This window comes from Mus musculus, chromosome 19 (assembly GCF_000001635.26).
Source record: "Mus musculus strain C57BL/6J chromosome 19, GRCm38.p6 C57BL/6J".
Lineage (NCBI taxonomy): Eukaryota > Metazoa > Chordata > Mammalia > Rodentia > Muridae > Mus > Mus musculus.
This window is the reverse complement of record NC_000085.6, coordinates 37,148,170-37,173,223: the sequence shown is the minus strand read 5'-3', so window position 1 is coordinate 37,173,223 and position 25,054 is coordinate 37,148,170. Positions and strand designations below refer to the sequence as shown.

The 25,054-nt window shown below is 40.4% G+C and overlaps 1 protein-coding gene across 20 annotated transcripts in view; it reads left to right on the top strand.

Annotated features, from left to right (window-relative positions):
- Cpeb3 (cytoplasmic polyadenylation element binding protein 3) overlaps nt 1-25,054 on the top strand; it is a 188,280-nt gene that overhangs the window by 34,397 nt on the left and 128,829 nt on the right. The window lies entirely within an intron of this gene.

Sequence of the window (25,054 nt, the reverse complement as noted above, 5' to 3'; positions counted from 1 at the left end):
TAACTAGCACTGAAATATTTAAAGCTGCAGTGTCCTTCACCAGTTGGGTTATTTAAGACAATGCAGATCAATTACACCATTTGAAACTGGGCAAAGTGAAAGTCTTGCAACTTTAATGAAAAATGAGTCTTGTCCCTCGGTATTAAATGCCAATGAAAAATCCAGGAAGTGCCCCGGACGAAAAGATTGAATGGACAAAGTGTCCTTGTTTCTGTTGCTTTTTCATGTGGTCTGTAGCCACAGCAGTAGACAGGATCCTGGGCCTTTGGATCAGAAAGGGGAACTGAGTGTGTGTGTTCATTGGGAACCTTTGCTGTCTAATAGGCACTTACCCTGGGCCTGTGAAGTGATTTGGCCATAAGCTTCCCTACAAGAGAAAGGCTGGGTGTGGTGGTTACAGCTTGTAGTTCACCACCAAGGCTGGACGATGAGATTGGGACTTCCAGCTCGGTCTGTGTTTCTTACAAGATCTTGTCTCAAAAAGGAAAGAAAAGGAATCCTTCGGCCCCCGCTGACAGACGCTAGCCTGGCAGTTTGACAGAGGTTGAAGGCTCTCAACCTGGCACAGATGGAGCCGTCAGTTTGCTGGTTTTTACCTTTCCGATGTTTGGGGGGTGGGTTGTATCATTTCGAAGGAAATGGGATTATTGAAAGGATGTCTCTGGGCTAGAGCCAGAATTTTTGTTTTGAACAGTTGAAGGAGACCCATGAAAGCTCTAAATTGTGTTTAGGAGAGTTTTGTTGTTTGGGTTTGGGTTTTTCTGGGTGGTGCTCAGGCTGGTACCTAGTTCCTGCTCATGTTGAACACACTCTTAGTCCTAAGTAGAGGCTGCAGTGAGCAAGGCTCTCACATGCTTTCAGAAGGGTCCTCCAGGAACAGGGCATTTGAATAGTAAGGCACAGTTTTAGATGAGCTCCTGCTGATTGCTGAGGATGACCTTCAACTCCCGAGCCTCCTGCCTCCACCTCCTGGGCTGCAGACTCCTGCTACCACTTTCATATCTTGCTTCTTTCCATTCTAAAGTTGATTTTCATGACTGGGATTAGTTCTGTAGGCAGAGGGAGGTGAGCAGGACAGGTTCTGCTGTAGTTGGTACTTGGAAGGAGGGGCTGCTGCCTTGACAGTTTCTCTTTTTATTCTGAGGCTTTCTATCCAAACCCATTCAGAAAAGATAATCCAAATTCCTTTTTAATGTTTAAAGGATTTGTGAATGTGTGTGTCTGTGTCTGTCTGTGTGTGTGTGTGTGTGTGTGTGTGTGTGTGAGAGAGAGAGAGAGAGAGAGAGAGATGGATGCCTGGTGCATGTTTGGTGATCAGAGGAAAACCTTATGGAATCCATTCTCTCCTTCACCTTTATGTGGGCTCTGGCATCAAACTCTGACTTTTTTAAGGCAAGGCTAGTATCATCTACATAGTGAAATCCAGGACAGCTAGGGCTGCACAGAGAAACCCTGTCTGAGAAAGCAAAACAAAACAAAACAAAACAGGAAAGAAAAAGAAAGTCCAGGGGGAGAGGAGGAAGAGAAGGAAGAAGTTGGAAAGAATATAATCCAAAATTTTGGAGAGGGGTCTGAGATATAGCTTTGTTGCTAAAGTGTTTGCCATAAAAACATATGTGGACTTGAATTTTGGTCTGAAGCATCCACATTAAAAAACCCTGAGTTTTCATAGAGGAAGACGATGCCACTGACCTCTGGCCTCTACATATGTTTGAAAATACACCCTCTCCCCTTCCCTCCCTCCCTCCCTCCCTCCCTCCCTCCCTCTTCACCAATCCCTTGTATGGAGCACCAGTAGCATGAGGATTGCTAGTGTTTCTCAACAAATCCTTTGCCAAATCCTTTGCCAATGATGCTTCTAAGGCAAAACATAATTGTACTTTGCACTTTTTTGTTGTTGTGATAGATGGAAATATTATTGAGTGGGCAAAATGATTGAATCATTTGATTAAAAGTAAACATTTTTTGTTTGGCTTCAAGAAAAATTATATGTACTCTGTGTCTCATTTCTATTTCTTATTTAAAACAGTTCTTTAGGGTCTTTTTTTTTTTAGATTTTTAAATTATTATTTATTTGTATTTGTCTGTGAGAGTATGTGCTGTGTATGTGCAGGTACCTGCCTAGGCCAGATGAGGGCATCTGATTCCCTAAAGCTGGAATTATGTTCAGTAACCTTCAGATGTGGGTGTTGGGAATTGAACCTGGATTCTGGAAGAATAGTAAGTGCTCTCACCCACTGCATCTCTCCAGTTAGACCTTTATGGCTTTTAAGTAGCATTGTACTGAGTGGTGCATACCTGTATTCAGTCAAAAGAGGTTGAGGCAGGAGGATACTTTGGCCAACATTGTGAAAAGTCTGGGTTATGTTATTGTTGTTGTGTTGTGTTTTGTTTTGTTTTTGAAACAGGGTCTCTCTGCATAGATATTCCTGGCTGTCCTTGAACTCAGTACATAAAGTAGGCTGCCGTGAAACTCAGAGATCTGCTTGACTCTGCCTCCTGCATCCCAAGTGCTGGGATTAAAGGCATGTGCCATTATATCTGGCAAAAATTTGTTTGTTTGTTTGTTTGTTTGTTTGCTTTTCAAGACAGGTTTTCTCTGTGTAGCCCTGGCTTTCCTAGAAATGTTTTATAGACCAGGCTGTCTTCTAACTGAGAGACCTACCTCCCTCTGCCTCCCAAGTATTGAGATTAAAGGTGTTCCCCCACCTTAGCCTGGCAAAATCCTGTTTCTAAAAACAGTTTTAGATTCAAGGGTAGTAGCTCATCCCTGTAATTTTAGGACCCAGAGGGCTGATACAGGAGGATTACAATGAGTTTGAGGTCATCCTGAGCTATAGAGTAAGATAATGTCTCAATGCAACAAAACAGAAAATATAAGTAGAACCAGAAAAATAAATTGGTTGTGTTTTGGCTTATAAGTTTGCCAACATGGTTTATGTTGATAACTATGCTGACTATGTGTATAGCCTGTATGTCTGTCTGTATACTACCTCCATGCCCTTGGAAGCTAGAAGAGAGCATTGGATCCCCTAGGCCTGGAGTAACAGATGGTTGTGAATGACTGTGCCACTTCTGGGAATTGAACCCAAGTTCTGTGGAAGAGCAGCCAGTGCTCTTAACCACTGAGCCATTTCTCTAGCCCCTAATCAAATATGTTTAAAAAGCAAAGTATCTCAATTCTTAATGGGCAGAATTTCATGTTTGTGCATTTATTTAGATACTTTTTCTAGGGCTGTATGTATTTTGTTTCTTTAGATCGAAAAGGTTTTCTTTGTGTTTTGTTTTATGAAACAGTTTCACTATATAGCCCTGACTGTCCTAGATCCCACCAAAGTTCTCCTGTCTTTCTGCCTTTCAAAACCTGGGGTTAAAGGTATGTCCGACCATGTCTGTCTGGTTTTTGTTTTGCTGTTGTTTGGAGACAGTCTCACCATCAGCCAAGGTGGACCTGGAGCCCTCCCCCTTTCTGCTTCTTCCTTCTGAAGGCTGAGATTACAGGAATGCATCTCCGTACCTGGCCTAAATTGAAAGATTTAATTTATTGAATGCCAATTTCTAAAAGATTTTACCTTACTATGTGTACTGGCTAGTTTTGTGTCAACTTGACACAGCTGGAGTTATCACAGAGAAAGGAGCTTCAGTTGAGGAAATGCCTCCATGAGATACAACTGTAAGGCATTTTCTCAGTTAGTGATCAAGGGGGAAAGGCCCCTTGTGGGTGGGACCATCTCTGGGTCAGTAATCTTGGGTTCTATAAGAGAGCAGGCTGAGCAAGCCAGGGGAAGCAAGCCAGTAAAGAACACCCCTCCATGGCCTCTGCATCAGCTCCTGCTTGAGTTCCAGTCCTGACTTCCTTGGTGATGAACAGCAGTGTGGAAGTGTAAGCTGAATAAACCCTTTTCTCCCAACTTGCTTCTTGGTCATGATGTTTGTGCAGGAATAGAAACCCTGACTAAGACACTATGTATGTATGATGTATGTATGTATGTATGTATGTATGTAGGTAGGTAGGTAGGTAGGTTATTTTGATGTTTTCCAGGCAGAGTGTCTCTGTATAGCCCTGACTGTCCTGGAAGCCCCTCTGTAGACCAGGCTGGCTTCAAACTCACTGATCCACCTGCCTGTTCCTGGAATGAAAGTTGGATCCGCTGGAGCTATAGTTGAAGGTAGTTGTGAGCCACCTAACTCTTAGGTGCTGGGAATCAAACTTGGGTTCTTTGCAAGAGTAGTATGTGCTCTTAACCCCTGAAGCATCTCTCTTGACTCTATTTTCTCTCTTTCTTTCTTCCTTCCTTTCTTTCTTTCTTTCTTTCTTTCTTTCTTTCTTTCTTTCTTTCTTTCTTTCTTTTTTTTTTTGTAAGATTTACAGCCAGGCGGTGGTGGCACATGCCTTTAATCCCAGCACTCGGGAGGCAGAGGCAGGCAGATTTCTGAGTTCAAGGCCAGCCTGATCTACAAAGTGAGTTCCAGGACAGCCAGGGCTACACAGAGAAACTCTGTCTTGAAAAACAAAAAACAAAAAACAAAAAACAAAAGATTTAGTTATTTATTTTATGTATATGAGTACACTGTAGCTGTACAGATGGTAATGAGCCACCATGTGGTTGCTGGGAATTGAACTCAGGGCCTCTGCTAGCTCCAGCCCCTGCTTGCTCTGGTCCTGCTCACCCAAAGGTTTTTTATTTCTCATTACAGGTGGTTGTGAGCCACCATGTGGTTGCTGGGATTTGAACCCATGACCTCTGGAAGGGCAGTGGGTGCTCTTAACTGCTGAGCCATCTGACCAAACCTTGATTCTATTTTCTTTCTTTTTTTAAATTAAATTAAATTTTTTTTTTGTTTTCTTTGATTCTATTTTCAATTTTTAATTATTATTTTTTATTTTGAGATAGAGATGGACTATGTAGTCCAGGCTGTCCTGAATCTCCCTTTATAGCTTAGGTTGGCCTTCAACTCATGGGGACCATCTGCCTCAGCCCCTAGAGTGCTTGGGTTACAAAATGTGAGTCACCAGGTATGGTTCTTTAATTTCTATTCTTTTTAACAGACTCCTTGTGTGAAAAGAGACTTTCAGTATCTTATATAGTGTGTTTATTTGCAAGACAGGGTTTTTTAATAGTGCAGAATGGCTTCAAACTTGCTTATATAGCCAAGGGTGACCAGGAACCTTCTGTCTCAGCTTCCGGAATGCTGGCTTCAGGCACATCATTTGGTTTGCAATTTTACTCCCCTCTCTTTTGACATTTCCTACCACCACAGTAACCATATTAGGTGGTTGTTTTGTAAAGCAATCACTGTTTCAGTGTGGCTTTCTAAACCACACGAGCCTTCTTATTCTAATAAATGTGATTGGTTTTCCTGCCTTGAGGTGGCTGCTGCCTTGGGGATTACTTATATCTAAAAGCTGTTTCATTTCTGTAAATAAGGTTCTGAGATGCGAGTGACGTCACTGGAGTCCTAGAACTCGAGCAATTTTATTGTGATGTATCTGTGACTTCCTGCAGTGCTGGAGCTGTCAGAGTTCATTTAAGTCAGGTTCTCTTTGAACTCCAAAGGGATGTTGTGATAGAACTATTTAATGAGGCTTATTTTGTGTGTGCATATGTGTTTGGGTATACTTGCTTATTCACAGGTTTGTTCACCCTCGTGTATGAATTTGGAGGCCAGAGGTCAATTTTTGGTGTCTTCCTCTATTTGCTGGTCACTTTAATTGTTGAGAACAGGGTCTTTCATTGAATATGACACTGTGCTAGACTAGATGGCCACTAAGCTACTCTGTAGCTGACTTCAGATGCACCAGATCTCATTACAGATGGTTGTGAGCCACCATGTGGTTGCTGGGATTGGAACTCGGGACCTTCAGAAGAGCACTCAGTGCTCTTACCCACTGAGCCATCTCACCAGCCCTAGGCTATGTCTTTTTTCTGCCTCTCTCCGTCCCACCTTTAACGTAGGTGCTGAACTCCTGTTGCTTTTCTCCCTGAGTCCCAGTCTCTGGGATTACAGGTGTGGACCGCCATCCTCAGGTTGGAGAGGAACGGGGTCTTGCCATTCAGTACAGTCTAGTCTCAAGTTTAAAGTTTTCCTACTTCACCTGGGGTTATAGGCAACTACAACCACTCTGGCTTTATTGAAGTTCTGTATTAGGTTGGCACATCTTGATGTGTCTTGTCAGCAGAGCTCAAGAACAGTAGGACCCTTCTTCTAAGGGAACTACACCCATGTACCACTCTGTGTTATGAGGTAGGAGAGCCTATGTATATGAAAGGGCTAGAACCAAGGTATTCTGTCTATGTGGTAAATTCATATTTGAACAACATCGTTGTCCAAGGAAGTTTAGAAGGGACTTTTGAAAGCATTTAATCTCTGACCATACTGTTCACTTTACAGAGTAGAAAATCAGGTTTCTATTATGTGACTTGCCCAAGTTCAGTTGGGTAGATTAGGTCAAAAGTAGGATTTGGATTCAACTCTGCATCACAATTATGTGAGCAGATTATGTGAATATTTCTTCACCTATAAAATGGAAATGATGAAGATTTATTTTGAGTTGGATTACTGTAATTGTTACTGTCATGATTATCAGTGTCTCTGTGTAAACATATTATAGTATAAATGGCCAGTGTTTCCACTTAGTGCCATCTATTGAATAACTCCAAAATTTTGTGATATTATTTATTCTTCTTTTCTGTTTGCTTAGGATTGTGTTGTCATAATAGGATGAGTGCATAAACACAATCTAAATATATCAAACTACCATATAATACCATGTATTCTTCTTTCCTATGATAGCATTCTCCCATATAATTCTATGTGTTCTTTTTTCTATGTGATAGTATTCTCATTATCAAAGCCTCTTGACCTGGTGTTCCAGTTGATAATGCAATATTTACCTATGGGCCAGGCCCTATGTCCATCATCTCACATGTAGCTTTTTTGAGGTGAAAGACTTTGTCTTCCTGATGTTGACTGGAAAATTCAGGGCCAGTTCATTTGTATTGTTTGCTCAAGATCTTATAAATAATAATTCATTAATTTGGGATTTGAAACCAGGTACTCTGCCCAGTTAGGTGCACACCTTTAATGACAGCACTCACAGAAGCATATAGATAGATCTCTGTGAGTCTGAGACCAGCTTGGTCTCCACAGTGAATTCCAGGATAGCCAGAACCTTGTCTCAAACAAAACAAAATCTAAGCCCTCTACCTCCAGTTATGGCTGCTTTTACTCCTCTGTACTGCCTCTATACATTAGTACAGTGTAGATGAAGGCACCTAGACTGATTTTATACTTCATCTTAGGAGGGTCCCTGGAGATTCAAAAAATTCTTTTAATTATGTGATCAAGTTATATAACAATAAAAATGTTATTTCTAAATTAAATGTTTTATTCAAAGTTGCATCAGAGATCAAATCTTTGACATTTTGAAGAGACTACAATTATAGTTGTTGGTAATATATCGTATAAATGTATTTCTTTTCTTTTTAAGACAGGGTTTTGCTTTGTCCCTCTTGGCTGGTTTGGAACTCTACATAGATCAGGTTGGCTGGGATTAAAGGTGTGTCACCACGTCTGGCTCACACAACTTTTTAAAGAATAGTTTATTGAGAGTTAGTTGTGGTGACATACACCTTTAATCCCAGGCTGAGATAGGTTGATCTCTATGAGTTCAAGGCCAGCCAGATCTACATAGTGAGTTCAGGACAGCCAGGACTATGTAAATAGACCCTGTCTAAAAATAGTTTAAATGTCTATGTAAATAGACCCTGTCAAAATAGTTTATTGAGTACACTGTAAGAGATCAGTAAATGGACAGTAACTGGGATACTACCTGCAACTGAGGCTCTTTAAGGGTTTATAGAGGTAGAAGAAGAAAACTATATTGCTGATGCACACATTACTACTTAAATCAGTAATCACCAATGCTTTTCCTATTAATTTATATATTTTTGGAAAATTTTCAAATTATTTCCCATCTTAACATCTTTATTTCTTTCTTGCTTTGTTCCAACATAGATATGATTATAGAAAATTCTGTCATTTTTAGTTTGTATCTACTTAAATGTCAGTGTTACCAAGAAATTCCTTACATGAGTTGTGGGGCAAAAAATAATATTATACATATTACCCATTATGTAGCTTGATAGAAGTATGCATGCCTTGCATGTGTCAAGCCTGGATTTTACCTTCTCCCCCAAAGCATTTAAAAATAAATATGTTAACTCAGAATTTTTATATAATGAACATCTGTTTTTTGTTTTTTTTTTTAATTCTCCTGTAGTAACAACAAACAAACAAACGGGGTTGAGGGATGGCTCTTGCTGAGAACCAGAGTTAGGTTCCTAGCACTCATGTCAGGTGGCATCTGATCCCCTAGACATACCTGCAGCTCCAGAGCACCTGTCACCTTTGCCCTCAGCTGGCACCAGCACTTATGTCTACAGACCTCTACATACAGACCCAAATACATACATTTTAAGAAAACTATCTCAAAAACTAAACCAAAGCAAAAAGCTCCCAGATATCTTCCAGATTAACTATCTTTTCAGGAAGGAATATTAATTGTCTAGTTTATATTTGTCTTCAAATAAGGATAGAAGGAATGATATTTAAAAGTGAAGTTTGGCTGTAGTTGATTTCTTTGTTGTTGAGACCAGTTATACAGTCTCATGGAGCCCAGGCTGACTTCAAACTGGCCTAGAATTTCTTATCTTCCTGCCTCTGTCACCCAAATGGTAAGATTGTAGGTGTGCACCACTGAGCCTGTTGTTATTCTTATTGCTGCTCTAATGCAAAACTACAGAAGATCTAACTAACCCCAGATTGTTTCAGAACCTGTTGTTATGTAGTTGACAGCAAAGGCTCATTATCTATATCCTATTTGAAAGGGTCTGGGAGAAGATGATATAGTACAGTGCTTGCCACTCAAATATGGGTACCTAAGTTCAGTGTGTAGCACCAGTGTAAAAGCCAAACAAAAAGCTGGGCAGTGGTAAAGCACGCCTTCAATCCCAGCACTCAGCAGAGGCACTCAGTGGTAAAGCCTTCAATCCCAGCACTCAGCAGGCAGGGGCAGCACAGGCAGGCAGCTCTCTTGAGTTTGAGGTCATCTTGGTCTACAGAGTAAGTTCCAGGACAGCCAGAGCCACACAGAAAAATCCTGTCTCAGAAAACAAACAAAAGAGCCAGACTAAGAAATGTCTGCCATATTGTGCAGATTTACCCTTATACAGGAACACACACACACACACACACACCCCAAACTCAACTCTTCTTCATTATACAGAAAAGAGGGTTGAGGCTAGGAAATACTAGATTTTTCTATGCTACTGAAACAGTAGGCATTTAAATTGTATACTCCAAAGCTGCATGTTGGAAAGTGGTTAACCTTTGTATAAACTACAACTTTGCAGTGAGTTAGTGTGACAGTGCCTTAAATACGATGTTTAGCCATTTGGCCTCTGAATTTGATGCTCTTTTCCACTTTGTAGCCTTTTCCTTGGGTGGTTTGGAAGGAGGAAGACATTGGTTGAACCTTGACACTGGTGATCAGAGACAAGTCACTCATTCAGTGGTTCCTTTCGTTTCGTTTAGCTCTGTAAAAGTGGAGAGAGACTGCATTCTGGTTTGCTTTATGAGAGAATACGACAGTGCTATTAAGACTAGATACTATTAGCTACTATTCAAGTACCTTATGTCTCTTGGATACCTCTGAAATTGTAGTCTAAATTCAAGCTCAATGGGAGAAAGGTTTTTGCTGTTTTATAGTTCAGAGCTCTGGTTCTGTAATCAGAGAAGTCCAGCATGTTCTTCCTATATTATGGTCACTGTTGTTTTTAGAGATGAAACTCAACACTATGGGTTGGGCTTACCTAGAACTCACTGTGTGTAGCCTAGGCCTTGCGATCTCTCTTAGCCTTGGGTTTGATCTACCATGTGAGGGAATGCGTGTGTGCGATGGAGGTGGGGGGCACTATCCAACACTTTCCAACTGGGCTTATATCTCCAGTCCGGCACATGTGTATTTTGGGAAGCCAGTCATGCTTCTGAAGGGTAGGGAATGTAATGAGATGTGTGACTACTTGCTTCTGCTTAATACTTAAAGGCTTAATGTAAGAGTTTTTCTTTCTCTAACTAAACATTTTAATTGATAATGAGGGAAATACTTACACTCAATTTCCTGCCTACTACAAGTGTTGATTTTCAATTTTTTTTTCAAGGTAGGGTTTCTCTGTGTAGCCCTGGCTGTCCTGGAACTCACTCTGTAGACCAGGCTGGCCTCCAACTCAGAAATCCGCCTGCCTCTGCCTCCAGAGTGCTGGGGTTAAAGGCGTGCACCACCACGCCCGGCTGATTTTCAGATTTTTTTAGAGATACCAATGCTCCAACTGGAAATTCTTACAATACTTTTTTAGAGGCTATATCTGTATTTCTGATGGGGAGAGGCCAGTGTGGTTGTAAAGGATAGAATTCAGGATAGTCTGTAGTTTGATTCTTGACAAGTTGGACAACTTGAGGATTTAGGAAATGCAGTCATGAATCAAGCAGACATTCCTGGGGCGGTTATTGGACTTGTAATGGGAGGCAGACTCATATATTTCCCATGAGTGTTGGTTATAGTCTTCTAGGTAGGTTGTTTTCTGGGAGTTCAAATGACCTATTTTCAACTGTTTGCATGTCTGTGTTTTGCACATGTGTGTTCTTGCATGTGGGTGTTTGAGATGATCTCACAGTGTAGCACTGGATGACTTAAAACTGTGTAGGTCAGGTTGCTTTGAAGGAGTACTTGTAGTATTCCTTCTATTCCAGCTTCTTGACTACTGAGATTATAGACATGTATGACTACACTTTAGTGCTCTCTATAGGTGCTGGATAAACTTCCTTGAGTGAAACTACTCTAATAGTTGAAATAGGAAAGTCCTAGTGAACTAAAATACGATAATAACTCAGATCCTTGGAGTAAAGCCACTCTCTCTTTTCTGAGAGCACTTTTACGTAATTCTTAGAAATAATATGTATTATGGCATAAATCTCTGTAGGCAGATCTCAGAAGAGAGACACAAATGAGCTTTGTATATCATTTGAAATGATTATAGAATTAATACACACAAAGGGGAGGAAACATGGTGTGCTATGTATTTATCGCTGTGTAGTTGAGAGCTTGTTAGACAAGGTACTTCTTCCATTAGATCCCAGAGTGCTGGGATTGCAGATGTGCACGACCACATTTAGCTGAGATATTCCCTTTTCTCTCACTGTGTCGTGCAGACTGGCCTTGAGCTCATATTTGCCTGCCTCTGCCTCTGGGTCCTGGGATTAAAGGTGTGTGCACCTTGTCCAGCCCAATCACTTTATTCTTTTGGAGTTAATTTATTCTGTCATGGTGATCTGGTTTATTCTTGACTTCCCAAGTCATATTATTAATAATAGAACTGAGTAGAGTTAGTGTCAGGATGACTCTCATAACTCTGAGAAATACTTAGAGGGCTGATGGGATGGCTGGGTGGGTAAAGGAGCTCGCTATGAAAGCTTGGTGACCTGCGTTCAGTCCAAAGCATCCACACACACAGGTGGAAGGAGAGAACCTGCTCCATAAAGCTGCTCTCTGGCTTCACATGTGGGCCATAGCTAGTGCTCTGCCCCCAGATTTCATCATGCACACCAACATAATAGTAATTAATAAAAGTGATTTTAAAATTCATAAGGAGATGTTATTTATATATGCTTGGCCCAGGGAGTGGCACTATTAGGTGTAGCCTTGTTGGAGTAGGTGTGTCACTGTGGGTGTGGGCTACCTGCCTGGAAGCCAGTATTCTGCTAGCAGCCTTCAGATGAAGATGTAGAACTCTCAGCTCCTCCTGCACCATGCCTGCCTGGATGCTGCTATGTTCCCACCTTGATGATAATGGACTGAATCTCTGAACCTATAAGCCAGTCCCAATTAAATGTCCTTTATTAGACTTGCCCTGGTCATGGTGTCTGTTCACAGCAGTAAAAGACAGGACTAAAATACTATAATACTAGTGAACTAAAATACTGTAATAACTCAGATCCCTGGAATAAATCCTATTTTTCTTTTTAAAAAAATTTTTATTAGGTATTTTCCTCATTTACATTTCCAATGCTATCCCAAAAGTCCCCCATACCCACCCACCCCCACTCCCCAAATCCTATTTTTCTATATGAAGTTTCATGTTTATGCAAATAAATCAAGTAAAACTAAAGTGTGTGTGTACATATATATATATACTGGATGTGCCCAGAAGTGCCTCTTTTATAGTCTGGCAATGTTTTTCTCCCTTTAACAATGGATATAAACTAGATCCCAGAGGACTGAAGTGAGAGGACCAGTGAGGTTTCTGGTCCTAAATAAGACAGGAGAAAATGCTGGTTTAAAAGTTTGACTAAAAGCAGATGATAGTAGGACCTTTCAGCTAGATAGCTCTTCAGTGTGTGAGACTAGGAGACAAAATTATAACAGGTAATAGACTTAGAATATTTTTAAATTTAAAAACAATAGAATTTTATTTTTCATAGTTCTTGGAATAGAAAGTTTGTTCAAGACATTAGTAGGTTCACTGTCTTTATGAGGACTTCTCTGCTTCATGATAAGTGCCTCTGTGTACATTCTGTGTTCTTGTGTGAAGGAATGGGAGACTTTAAATCTTATTTGAGTAATAGGGCCTGAAGACTGATGAGGGAGGAGAGTGTTTTAAAAGAAGCATCTTAGTGCCCTGACAGTCTGAGCCCCTGCTCACCATCCAGGAGAGCAACAACAAACTTTCCATATTATACAAAAAATAAAAAAGATCTGGAAAGAATCTTTAAACTTCATGAAGTTTCATGTTTATGCAAATAAATCAAGTAAAGCAAAAGTGTGTGTGTGTCTGTGTGTGTGTGTCTGTCTCTGTGTGTGTGTGTCTGTGTGTGTGTGTGTAAGTGTGTGTGTGTGTGTAAGTGTGTGTAAACTGTATGTGCCCAGAAGTGCCTCTTTTACAGTCTGGCAGTGTTTTTCTTCCTTTAGCAATGGGCTATAAACTAGGTACCAGAGGACTGAAGTGAGAGGACGAGTGAGGTTTGTGGTCCACAGCATCATTTGTGGTTCCCTAATAGAGTCAGACAAAAGGTTAAGGGGAGTGAGCTGTCATGGCATTTTTGTTAACTGAAAACTTACACTGACTTCTTTTTGGCATGTTTGCTCAAAATCATCATTTACGTATTCTGTCATTTGGTTATTATATCATTTTGGTTTTCCTCTCCAGACAGAAACAGCTAGCACAGATTCAGTTGACCAGGAGGCCAACACTGGCCTCACTCTTCTCTCGGGAATCATCTCATTTAATCCTTACACGGCCTTGTGAATTAGGGATAGTGATCCTCACTAAGACGTAGTTTGTGAGTAGGGATGGAAGCTCAGTCCTTGTAACTCTTGTTGTTCCTCAGCTCTTTGCTCCTGGTCTTGTCCCTTGTTGCTTTAGTCAGACCTTCTCCAATTCCTCCCCAGCCCGTATTCTTTATAGCACTTGACACTCTGAAGTGAACAATTTTATCTCACTTTATTGTACGTGAGGGCTCTCTGCCATATTAGAGCAGCGGGCCTTTTTACTGCAATGTCTCCATAGCCTGTGGCAGTAACCTGGGAGACTTTAAATACATAAGTATTTTCTAAATATATTAGTTTTTCACAGTTGTAGATAATTGATAATGAATTTATTGCTGAGTTTACATGTAGTTACCAATGAAAAGTAATTTGACTTCTGTAAACACTTCCTGGCTTACCAGGGCTTGGCAACTAGGGATGAAGCTGAGCCATGTTCTGGTCTCATTCCACTCCTAGACATGTATTAAAATAGAAAATAATGAGGCCTAAAATAGAATATGATATGCCCACAGAGAGCAAACACGTGAACCAAAGGAAAACAATGATTAAATTTATGTGTAGTGCTTGGAAAACTTTCAGAAAATCTTCATAGTTTAAAGTATTTTCAATTTTTAAAATAATTTTTGAAAATAGTCACCTTTACATACAGAGTCATCTTGCTGGTCCAGTTATCCATCTGTCCCTCCATTCATCCATTTACCCATGTATTCACCCACCCACAAATCTGTCCATCTGTCTATGTGCCTGCCCACCTGTTTGTCCATCCATCTATCTACCCATCCACTTATCTGTCCATCAATGGGCTATAAACTAGGTACCAGAGGACTGAAGTGAGAGGACCAGTGAGGTTTGTGGTCCATCTACCACCCATCTACCCATCCACCTATCTGTCCATCCTTCCATCCTTCCTTCCTTCCTTTTTTATTTTTTGTGTTTTGGAGACAGGGTCTCACTATATACTCTGCTTTCTGAGTAGTGGAACTAAAGATAAAAACAACTATGCCTGGTTTCAATTGTCTCTTTTATGTGTATGTATAATGAGTTTGACATAGTAGAGGTAATTTGTGAACATTATTCATATCCTTTTTACAATTTTATATCATTAAATTTATGAAGATTTTGATCATTACATACTATTTCATACAAGAATCAATTAGAGTTGCCAAAATGTCTTTATATTTAGTAAATTTAGATTATTTTTCAAGTGCATTTTAGTTTTTGGAGTCCTGGGTCTTGCTTTTCACAAACTTTAGTTTTTAATGACTAAATACAGTGTCATAAATGGTTTTGGCCTTCTCAGCACTTGGTGTAGAATGGAATGGGTAGAGTTCCATAGTCGACAAGAGAATGGATTGGAGCTGGCACCATGATTCTTTGTTGAGCAGCAGGAGGAGCAGGTGCATCAACAAGAAAGAGTATGGTGTGCTGAGTAGAGCAGAAGATCTGGGACAGGAATGAGACAAATGAGTGACGTGGCAAGCAGGAAAATAGACTTACAAGGTGTTGTAGCATCTGTGCTTTCAACCTTGGTGGTGCTGGGGCTGTCAGAGCCTTACACATGCATTCTTTACCTGTGAGCTGCACAGCAGACTCAGACTGAAGGAAGACTTTGTAAAACTTGTTTATTATTTGTGTGTGTTCATGTGCATTATGGCGCATGTGTGGAAGTCAGGGGTCAGCCTGTGGAGTCAGTCGGTTCCTTCCTTGCACCTTTGTGGGGCTCTGGGGATTGAATCCAGGTCATCCGAGAAGCTCCTTTTTCTACTGAGCCATCTCATGGATGGATTCTAAAGGTGAGGCTTTGGAGTTGATGACTGAAGTGATTTTTACCTTTTTTATCCAGAAAGATAACTCTGGGGTCTAGGTTGTCAGGAACTAAACACAGGTGAAAAATCAGTTGGTTGAAAGGAAGGAATGGCCTCAAGAAATGACTAGGAGGTACACTTATGCATAGGGAATAAAAAAGGGGGGTGTACCTAAAATGGCTCCAGGGTTTAAATAGTTGGGGAGATAATTCAGAGGTGAAAGTGCTTAATAGCGGCAGATGGCAGATGGCAGATGAGAATGGCTGTGCTTTATAGACCAGCTGGATTTTACAGTAGAGGAGTTCCAGAAGGGAAGGCTGTCAGTTTGCAATCCCTGAGAAGGTGATTTGTCATCTAATTTGCTCCTGCTCTTGTGTAGTTCCTAATACAAGGGAGACCTTACTAGTGCAGACTGCTTCATGGCCACTGATTAAAACTCTACATCTAAGAGAAGTAAGTAGCTCTAAGTCAAGAACTGATTTAAGCCAAGCGGTGATGGCGCACGCCTTTGATCCCAGCACTCAGGAGGCAGTGGCAGGTGGATTTCTGAGTTTGAGGCCAGCCTGGTTTACAAAGTGAGTTCCAGGACAGCCAGGGCTACACAGAAAAACCCTGTCTCAAAAAAACCAAAACCAACCAACCAAACAAAAAAACTGATTTAAACTCTACATCTAAGAGAAGAAGTAAGTAGCTCTAAGTCAAGAACTGTTTTTGGCCTGATTTTTTAATACCCTGATAATTTAGAGTTTGTTAGTTGATTAGTCATCTTGTTTGTAGATTATAGCCTGGCACTGTAAAGAACTGTAATTGCTCACCAATCAGTCATGGGAAGATCATAGAGAATAAGAGAAGTGAAACTTGGCACACTTGAGTTGAATGAACTCACTAGGAGGTCAGTGTCCCAGTATTATTGGCTAATCTGAACATCGTACGTAAAACCTTAACAAACTTGAGATTTGACTTTCGGACTTTAGTTCTGCTGCACTAACGTATGGCATAGTTTTGTTTCTATCTACATGCTCATTTATGAATAACAGGGTCTCACATAGTCCAGGCTGCCTCAGACTCTCTGTGTAACCATGCATGACTTTGCATTTCTGATACTTCTACCTCTGATTCCCAAGTACTGGAGTTGCAGGTGTGCACTACTGTGTCCAACTAGGTGAATTTTGATACAGTAGTTCAAGGTAATGCTTGATCAGGCACTACACTGCCTGTTCAAGATGGAACTTGTCAGGGAACGGAAAGAAATGTATTTATTCATTCATTCTTTTATTCCTAGAGTCTTTCATAGTCAAGGTTGGCCTCAAACTCGCTGTGTAACTAAGATTGACTCCTGACCCTCCTGCTTTTTTCTACCTCCCAGGAGCTACAATTTGTTATGTGCCACCGAACTCCATTCGAGAATCAGTTTTATTTAAATCTAGGTCATGAGTTTATCAATAGTTTTGAATCAAGTTAAAACAGTGCAGTATTAATACTGAAAAATACAACCTGAATATTTTGAACTATTCAGCAATGTTGATGAAAAAGTTTTTTTACAGTGCTTGTTAAATTAAACTTTGCTTTGATTTTAAATGGAATTAGTTGGTCTTCTGGTACTACTTTAGATTAAAAAGTTAAACCTTAGATGATTTATTTTTATTTTTTGTTTTTTTTTCGGTTTTTCGAGATTTAGATGAATTTTAAAAAGTTTTTTAAAAGATAAATTCTTTCAAAGGTTTGGATTGATGTGGGCACTGGTTTCGCCATATTTTGACCCTTGCTCTTTAACATTCCAAAGATAGTGACCAGAAGATAAGGGAATTACTGCTTTAGAGCTTTCTGCTCTGTTCTACCTGTTTGCCAGTGTAGAAAGAGCACTCAGTTTCACCCATCAGCTCTGGAGCGATGCAGAACATAAAATACTTTTTCAGAGTAGCTATTTTTAAGACAGGTGAGTCATGCAGGTATAATGTAAGACTTTCTTTTTAAAATATAATGAGATATTTGATATTCTAATTTAGGGTGAGATTCTGTTAAATGTGAAACATGGAAAAAAATTGAAGGCCTGGAGTGAGGAGGGAGAAGATGTCTTCAGTGAGTACATCCCCCACAGTGAGGACATTCCTTCTGTTGTGGGGTGCAGTGGGGTGAAGCAGACCAGGGGCTGCAGTCCTACATCCTGTTACAGGGACATGAATAATAGAGACTGTATTGAATATGTACAGATCAAAGGACGGAGAAGCCAGTGGAGCAGACTCAGCAAAGAGGACCAAGGAAGTAAGAGGATGCTTCAGCTTTTGTTACAATAATTAACTCTTCAGAAAGTCAGCCATTCTACAGGGCTAGGAAGCTAAGCAGTTGCTCATTTTATATTCCTTTTCTTTCTTTTTTTTCTTCAAGCAAGCTATAGGCAAATGAGCTTACATCAAGCATTTATATTAAGAAATTTCTTTTACAGAGTGTTACAAGCAAGTTCCAAACCCAGCTTTTAGTCTCCTGTGGCATCATCATAATATTATTCATAATGCCCCTAAGACACTTGATGTTTGTTCTAAACCATCAAAGGAAGAAATTCAGTATGTTCAGCATAATTTGTCTTGTATTTATTAACAATGATCTAGTCTGATGACTTCTCAGAAATAATTACTGTAAACGGAAACCTATGTGGAAATGAAATGGATACAGTAAGTTTTAGCGGCATAGGCCCATTGGTTGCAGTAATGAAGTATCACAGACTGGGTGGTGTGCCGTGGGCATGCACTTACCTCCTCATGCTTGATAAATGTGCTTAGTTTGGTGTCTGGTAACGGCTACTCTGTTTCCAAGTGGGTTTCTTGCTGTTGTGTCCTCACAAGAGTGTGATGTTATGTCCTCATGGCAAAAGAGACAGAAGACAAAAAGTCCTACCCAGGCAGGTCCTTGCCCTGTTTCTAGTCCACTGATCATTTCTGAAGTTGTCCCACCTCTTAGTATTACCACAGTGAGGATTCACTTTCAGTATGGGCATTTTAGGGTATATCCAGAGCGTAGCAGGTGAGATGGATAAAAGCATTTGTATTGCTTGAGAGTAATGTGTTCAGTGGTTGAAAATGAGTCATTGGTATAGGTTGTGTGTGTGTGTTTGATCTGGGTGATAAAATCAGCTTTTTAACAAGTTAGTCTTTTTGTTGTGACAAATATGTGAAAACAAAAGGAGGAAAGAGGGATTTCAGTTCATGATTTCCTCCATGATTGATTTGCTGCATTGCTGTGGGCCTGTGGGGAGGCAGGAATCATGGTGGCAAGAGTGCATGGAGAGTAAAGTCACGTATTTCCCTTGGTGTGTCCAGGAAGTAGAAAGAGGAAGATAGGAGGGGGTCAAGGCAAGAAAAGGGCCTGCTCCCAAGGATCTTCTTCCACGAAGGCCTTATCTCTTCAAGTTCCTAGACTCTCCAAGCCTTAGGTCAGCGCCTGTGGACCACAGCTCTAAGGCAGGAGCATGGAGAGAGCATTTCATATTCAAACTTAACAGCTTTAAAGATGAAAAGTAAAGGTGGCCTTTATTTCTGTAATTCTGGATTTTATATGTGGCTGTTGGTTACAGTCACATGGCAAGGTGTGATTCTGCTCTGGGGATGCTGGGGTCTTGCTAACTTGCCACATTTTTATCGGCGTTAGGCTAGGAGATTTTACTCCAGCCACTTAACTTTAAATTGAGTTCTGTGGCTGTAGGAAAATGGAGTGGAGACATCCATGTTTGTGTTTGATATGAAATTCTAGTCACCTCTGCTTTGAACTATTCATGATCAGGTATCAAATCATAAAAATAATTATTTAGTAGAGTCTAAAAATTTGTACCATGTTTCTAGCCTGTTTGTGAGATTCACGTTTCAATGACGTTGATTCTTTGTATCTCTCTTATGGTCTTGTACTCTGTCATACCAGGACATTTGATTTAGTGCCCATATGATTTGCTCATTTGAAATAAAATAGATTATTATTATAGGTATGGGTTTCTATTCAGATACTATAAATCATTGGACATAATAACTATGTATAAATTACATAATAAGCTGAATTTCATTGTTTTTCTTCATTAAACATTTAATGCTTCTTTTGTTGTTTTTTATTTTTTTTGAGACAAAGTTTTTCAGGGAAGCTGAGAGATCTGCCTGTCTCTGCTTCCTGAGTGCTAGGATAAAAGGCGTGCACTATGTCCACCCAGCTTCACCTCCTAATGCTTTTAATGCTTCTTAAATACAATTCATTGGCTTCTGTCAAAGCTCCTGTAAAGACCAGGAAGGATTCTTAAACTTGGAGAGTGACCTTTACCTGGGAGGTGGGAATGTTAGTGTATTTAAGAAAAGTTTTGTGGCAAAGAACAGTTTTAGTGGGAGAGGTATCGATGAGCCAAATTTGGGACAAGGGTTGGTTAAGTTTATAAATTGAACTGGTTGCTAGAATAATTAGTGGCCTTAACTTAGGAATACCAGAATCCAAGCAGTTACTATTAAATGTATTTGTCTAAAGTAACTGCCCAAAGAAATAGACCATTAGCCACAGAGACCATTTTTAAAAATTCTAGTAGACTGTTTAAAATTAAAGAGGTGGTACAGCGGGGCGTGCCTGTAGCCAGGTTACTAGGAGGCGGAGGCAGGAGGATTGACTGAGCCTAGATAGCCAAGGATGTTCTTTATTTTGAGACAAGCGTCCTGCTGTGTAATATAGTCTTACACTCTAGACAATCCTCCAGCCTCAACCTCTTGAGTGCTGAGATCTGGATGTGTGTCTTCAAACATGGGTTAGAGCACCTGAATTGGAGCAACCAATCAATAGGTTGGAGTCTAGCCTGGGCACCAGTAAGAAAGCAAAAAAGGGGCTGGTGAGATGGCTCAGTGGGTAAGAGCACCCGACTGCTCTTCCGAAGGTCCAGAGTTCAAATCCCAGCAACCACATGGTGGCTCACAACCATCTGTAACAAGATCTGACTCCCTCTTCTGGTGTGTCTGAAGACAGCTACAGTGTACTTACATATAATAATAAATAAATCTTTAAAAAAAAAAAAAGAAAGAAAGCAAAAAAGAATTTGGGTGTAGCAATACATACCTGAGGCAGGAGGATTTCCATAAACTCAAGGTCAGCTATGGGCCATATGACAAGTTCTAGGTACCAGAGTTACAGCATGAAACCCTGACTCAAAAAAAAAAAAAAAAAAAAAAAGCAGATGAAAAAGGTGAACATAACTTTGTTTTGAGGCCAGATATTATTCTGTAGCCCATGTGTTGTTTTTAATAATATATTTTACTTTACTTTTAAAAATTATTATGAACAATAAACTTATTTTAACATATGTTGATCATATAAACCAACAAGATATTTTACATACTTTATACTAAGTCTTTGAACTCCAGCGTGCATTTTATACCTGCAACACATCTGTTTGCTTTATCCGAAAAGTATTGCAAGTGGTCAGCATCCACATTCGGACATGACTTGACCAGGTCTTGTAAGTGGCAGAACAGCCTGTAGCAGACATGTCTTTTATTAGTTTTGTGTGCTGGTTTTTTGTTGTTGTTGTTGTTTGTTTTGTTCTTTGTTAACAGAGGTATTTTATATACTCACATTTATTACAACTAAAGAGAGTCTTAGGCATTCGAGTTTTTTATTCTTATTCTTATGCTTTTTAAACAGTCTTGTATAGTCTAGGGCGGCCTTAAATCATTGACCCTCTATGTTTCCTTTTTAATTCTCTTTTCCATAAACTTTCTTTCCAGTAATAATGCCTTCTTTTTAAAATTTTTTATTTTTATTAAATTTATTTACTCCCTTTAAACCCAATATCAGCCCTTGCTCTCCTTCCAGCACCAGGTCATGAAAGTCCTCCCCCCGCCCCCGCCTTTTTTTTTTTAAATTAGTGGAATTCTTCCACTAATATTGTTGCCTCCTTAAAATAAACTGTAAGCCTCTTGGAGATGGGGTCATGTGGAGAGATCAAGTAAACCTTGTAGGCCACAGGGTTTGTAGACGCTGACGGTTACCTTTTTCCTGGCATCGTGCCGAGCACCTTCCAGCATCATGCATGTTAGTCAGTAGGGTGAGGCCTTTAGTCAGGTACCAGCTTGACCCAATAGCCTTGGAAATAGCCTTCGATGTTTAGGAGTTTCCACGGGGTCCCCTTGTCCAACAAGCTCAGCGAGAAGTCGGTCATTCCTGGCTCCGGAGGTTTCTCTTGGTACTTGAGATCTCCAGTTTTGTGTTTGGTCTCCTACAGCCCACGCTCTTTTCAGATCATCTAGCTCTGTTCTCCATCTTCCTAGTGATGCGGCCTTTTAATACAGCTCCTCCTGTTGTGCTGAACCCAACCATAAAATTATTTCAATGCTACTTCATAACTAATTTCGATACTGTTATAAATTAAATGTAAATATCTGATATGCAGGATATTTGATCTGCTTGATTCCACCCCCCCCCCCCCCCCACACACACACAGGGGTCTCGACACACAGGTTGAAAGCCACTGCTCTAGGTCAGAGAGCATGACCTGACCCTCCTGCCTCCGCCTCTTGAGTGTTGAGATTTGAAGACTGCCAACAGAACAGGTCACACATGTTGATCCCAAGCATTTATGAGTGTCAGGAAAGCATTGCAGTAGCAGAGCTGCATTCCCAGCCTCAAATCCCAAGGAGGTTTTTCACTTCTGTTTGTTAAATTTTATTGCATGTGTGTTCGATGGAGGTGATGGAGGTGGTGTGTGTGTCCCACGGCACAAGTAGGGAATTCCCAGAACAACTTTGGAGCTGGTCCTCTCCATCCTCAGAACACCTTATTGCCTGAACCGTGGCATGCAAGTGCTTCTGGTTTAGTAATAAGAGAAAGGTTCTGGGGTACTCTTAACAAGTGAGATAAATAATGTCCAAGGCATTTAAAAATACATCACAAATACCTCTATAAACAAGAGGTAATAGGAGGAAATTTATCTTTTTTGTAGCCTGGTGTGCATATAACTGTATGGATATATATTCCTTTCGAATTCCTAGCTGAGTGCTGGGTAAAAAATTTAAGGCTGCCGGGCGTGGTGGCGCACGCCTTTAATCCCAGCACTCGGGAGGTAGAGGCAGGCGGATTTCTGAGTTCGAGGCCAGCCTGGTCTACAAAGTGAGTTCCAGGACAGCCAGGGCTATACAGAGAAACCCTGTCTCGAAAAACAAAAAACAAAAACAAACAAAAATTTAAGGCTGCACTAAAATTAAACTCTCTTTTGGCGTGAATGTGCGCAATTCCAGAATTATTCTACTAAAGAGAGTTATTCTGGAAAGAGTAATTCTGGAATTGCTCGTATTCACGCCAAAAGTTACCCTTTACTACCCTGGAGGACTCACCAAAGTACATCCTTAATGGTTTTCGAGGATTTGGCAAGTATATATTACATAAAATCAAGTGTTGTTTATAAACAACCCTTACCCATTTTCACCCTTCAGACTACACGTCCTTTAACTAGTCCCTGCCCTTCTCTTACCTTGAGGAAGCTGAGCAGTCTCCTTGCCTCTGGCCTCTCCTGCGGTTGCTCCCATAATTCCCAAGCACACAGCTGTCACTGCATTTATCTCATTATGTAATTGTTATCTGTTAACTATGGCTGGCCAGGGCTTCTCATAGTTAGAGACTGTGCCTCATTTGTTTTCATCGTTCATCCTTGGCTCATTAAGACTTCCAACAAACACATGGGAAGCAAAGGCGGCTCGGACAAAGTGTTCAGAACCCTTGGCAAAATTTGTCAGCAATACGATCCCAAAGTAAACAGAGACATTTCTTCTTCTAAAGAAATATTTTATAAGCAGGGTGTGGTAGCAAATGCTGGCAATCCAGGTTCTTGGGGGATGCAGCCTGGCGGAGCAGAAGTTCAAGGTCACTTTCTGGTGCGAACACAGTAGAGATCAGAATAGCCTACAAGAGACTTGTCTCCAAGCAAATGAATACATTCCGTGATGTGGACATTTTAGATTTTCTGACCAAATCTTTCATAAGTTTACTTTATGATCTTTAAAAAGTACTTTACTGTTACTAGAGTAATGCAGTTTTAATTGGAAGTAAGTTATGGAGCCTTCCAAAACCTAACTATTTTAATTAATGTGGTTGCTTGATGTTTAGACATTTTAATATGTCTCTTATATGTGCTAACATTTAAACAGAATGGGACATTGCAGTTTGTTCTGAAATAGCAGTTTATGTGTAGCTAAACCATCTTCAAGACTGCCTGATTCATATTAAGGATTGGATTTAATATCAGCTTCTTCATTTGTAAACAAAAGGGGAATTGCAGCATCAACCTCCTAGGATGGTTGTAAAATGTTGAGATAATGCAAGTGAGCCGTGCAGCACAGGAAGGCACTGTCCATTACATGGTAGTTATGGTTTAGTCTGTGAGTCTGGCACATGTGTGGCTGGCAGGAGAACTTCAGGGATCCATACGCAGTGATGGAAATCAGGTGGCCAGGCTCTGGGGAGGCATACATCTTTTCTGGTGAGCCATCTCACCTGCCCTCATTTTATTCGTAATTAGAACTGTCCGGTAAACTTGAGATGTAAAATTTTTGTTTGTTTGCCTGTTTTCTTCATAATAAGCTGAGTAATAAGTAATGCTCAGTTAATTCCTTGGACCTACTCTGTCCGTGTAGAGTGAGTTTGTTTATCCGGTAATTAGCAGGTTCTGCACATTAAATATACATTCATCCACACTGATGACTTTTCAGTGGTGGCCAGGAAGTGACAGTGAAGAGCTATATTTCAGAGATGTCAATCTGTACATTGGGTAGACTACTATCTGTAAGGTTCTGGGAGAACCCTAGAAAACCGCCAGTTAGGTTTTGTTTGCCTCCAAGCAGCAGCACAGGTCCTAAATCTAAGATCAAGAGGATAACAGGGGGCCACAGCAGAAGCGTTCACGTCGCGGCCCCTGTCAGATTCTGGCGAATCTGCGAATTCTGCTGTACATTTTCCTCGTCTCGCCATCAGGTCAGATAATAATTGAAGTGAACAGAAGATGGTAGATTTGAGGTATCATTTATATCCTCATGGTGCTTCTACGGAGATGTTGGATCAAAACACGCCCTGGTCTTAAATGGGTTGAGAGGAGTCACTGAAGAACACACTATATCACAAAACAACATAAATTTTTAGATTAAAAAAAAAAAAACAGAAGCAATAGAAGGCACGAGAAGATGCTACTTGTAGCTGTACGGTCATGTATGCAGGTTCCTGAGGGAACATTAAAGACATAATGCAACCTTAGAGATGTGACACAAGTAAGATGGTGATAATCATTTATTTATCTGGCATTGGATGTCGACTCTGGAATTTCACTACCATCTGTTTTAGGTTTTATTTCTCAAATACTTTAGTGGCTCTTGAATGGAGCAACTAATTAAGGCTTTGACTTTGTCCTTCCAAAGTCATTGGTCAAAAGAGTTTGATCTGATGTCCCATTCCTAACATATGTGATTACAGGTGGTGTCTTGGTGTCATAGCTTCTATTAAAGCCCCAGAAAGACTTAGAGTTGTTTTAAGTTGTTGTTGGGTTTGGTTTAAGGGACAGATCTTATGTAGCTCAGGCTGTGTAATTTAGGCTCACCTAATCCTACTGCCTACCTCCCAGGTTCTAGGATTATAGATATGTGCCACTGGGCACTTTTTAAACTTTGTAATGATAAGATTTCACTATTAGCCTAGACTAACCTACAACCTACAACCTTTCTGCTTTAGCCTGTGAGTGCTTAGATCACAGGTGTATACCATTACACCTGGCTAGCTTGTGTAACATTGTTTTAGTGTAATTTGATCAAAGTATAATTTATACACCATGAAATTCAGCCCTTTAATATTAGGTTGTAGTGTGATTATAAAA